Source organism: Anneissia japonica, unplaced genomic scaffold (genome assembly GCF_011630105.1).
Source record: "Anneissia japonica isolate Jap-2015-1 unplaced genomic scaffold, ASM1163010v1 scaffold14949_len38213_cov216, whole genome shotgun sequence".
NCBI lineage: Eukaryota > Metazoa > Echinodermata > Crinoidea > Comatulida > Comatulidae > Anneissia > Anneissia japonica.
Window position 1 is genome coordinate 13946 of NW_022686927.1, and position 2273 is coordinate 16218.

A 2273-nucleotide genomic window follows, 5' to 3' on the forward strand; every position below is an offset into this window, starting at 1 on the left:
TCTTGACAGGGAATTCCCTCTTATACAAAGTGATCTGCACTGACGCTTAATATCAAGCTCATCATTTAGCGTAAAATGATTTCTGCGATCAAATGCCATGCTAGCATCTGAAAAACATGTACGCTATGCTGCAATTTCGCATATAATAATCAACAATTTGTTGAAAGACAAAAATACATATGTATCTGTGGAGTTACCTGATTCTATAGCAAACTGTTGATCACCAGAGGAAAGTTGCCTGATACTGTACTTCTATAAACAAGTTTAAATATCTGAGATACAACAGTGGCTAAAGCAATAGGACAATAACTGTCTCTTATACACATCTAGATGTGTATAAGAGACAGATACCTATGTGTTGATCAATATACTATATATGTGGCAGCAAAAGGACCTTGAGATCATCCTCAGTTTCTGTTTTAACGTCACTTAATTCAACAGAGTTTAACAGATGTCAGTCACTGTCTCTTATACACAAATGCAGTTGATGGTTAATACAGCAGTTGCTTGATGTAACATGTGGGTGGTTATCTGGAGCATCCATTGAATAATGCAGTTGGTTACCTGCAGCATCCATTGAATAATGCAGTTGTTGGTTAGCCGAAGCATCTATTATACATTGCAGTTTTGGCTAGATGAAGCATCCATTGAAAATGCAATTGTTGGTTATCTGCAGCATCCGTTTAATAATGGAAACTGATTTGTTTGGACAATCAGTCCGATGACTTGTTTACCCTTACGAAAATGACCAATTCATTCCAATTGGAAATTGAATTGGATTCAATATGAGTCAGTTGGATTGTAATTGGAATGAATTGGATCCAATTGGTTCCAATTAAGAAAAAAATATTCCAATTGGAATTTTGGAAAAACTCCTATTGAGATCAATTGGATAACAAATGTCCAATAGGATTTTTTAAATAAATCCAATTAGAATGAATTGGATGACAAATGACCAATTAGAAATTGGAAAAATCCAATTGGACAATTAATCTCCAATTGAATTTTTTTTTTTAAATCCAATTTGATAACAAATACAAATTGAACTAAAAAAAAACAAATCCAATTGGAACAGATTTCCAATTAGATTATAAATATCCAATTGGAATTTTTACTTATTCCAATTGGATAACAAATATCAAATTGAATTGCCTTTAAATTCCAATTGGATAATAAATATCCAATTGGATTGTCTTGAAATTCCAATTGGATAGCAAATATCCAATTGGATTATTTTTCAATTCCAATTGGAAGAGAAATATCCGATTGGGTTGTTTTAAAATTCCAATTGGATAACAAATATCCAATTGGATAGTCTTTAAATTCCAATTGGATAACAATTATCCAATTGGATTGTCTTTAAATTCCAATTGGATAACAATTATCCAATTGGATTGTGCTAATTCCAATTGGGATTTATTTGACCAATCAGAATGCAGTATTAACAGGTTTCTGGACAACTGCGTGATAAAAGTTATAAAGTTAAAATGCGCCATTTTTGCACAATGGGTGAGAGCATATGACAGGCTGTACTGCTCTGAGTTGTTTTTGTTCATAAAAAGTAAGTATTTTATCAATTTTGTGTTCAAATTCCTAAACTATTTAATACAATACTAAGCCTGGTCCATTCTTAGACTTTTTTTGAAATGATTATTGGTTTAGATTAATTAGAAATTGAATTAAAAAATCTAACATTGCCAGCCAAATGCCATGGGTGACCTGAGGGGCCTAAAATAAAGACCTGCCAAAATGGCAAAACATCAAATGAATGTAAAAATGAGCTAGTTATTAATATTAGGCATAATAATCGGCAGGTTCTTGATTACAAGGCTAGACCAAGTTAATTGTAATGCCGAAATGATAATAATAATAATAATAATAATAATAATTATTATTATTATTATTATTATTACCTGTACGTTAAGGGGAACTTAGACAAAGGGGAAATAACACAAAAATTATTCCCCTTGGGCTAGTTATTATTTATATGCCTAGTAAATAGTATCTGTAGGTTCTTCATTTCAAGCCTTAGGCCAAGGTGATTAATGCTGAAATGATTATTATTATTATTACCTGTACTTTAAGGGGAACTTAGACAATGGAGGAATTAGGGAACAATTAAAAAAACGACGTTAAGGGGAAATAACACAAAAGATATTCCCCTTGGGCGATTATTATTTATAGGCCTAGTAAATAGTACAGTATCTGTAGGTTCTTCATTACAAGGCTTAGGCCAAAGGTAATTAATGCTGAAATTATTATTATTATTATTA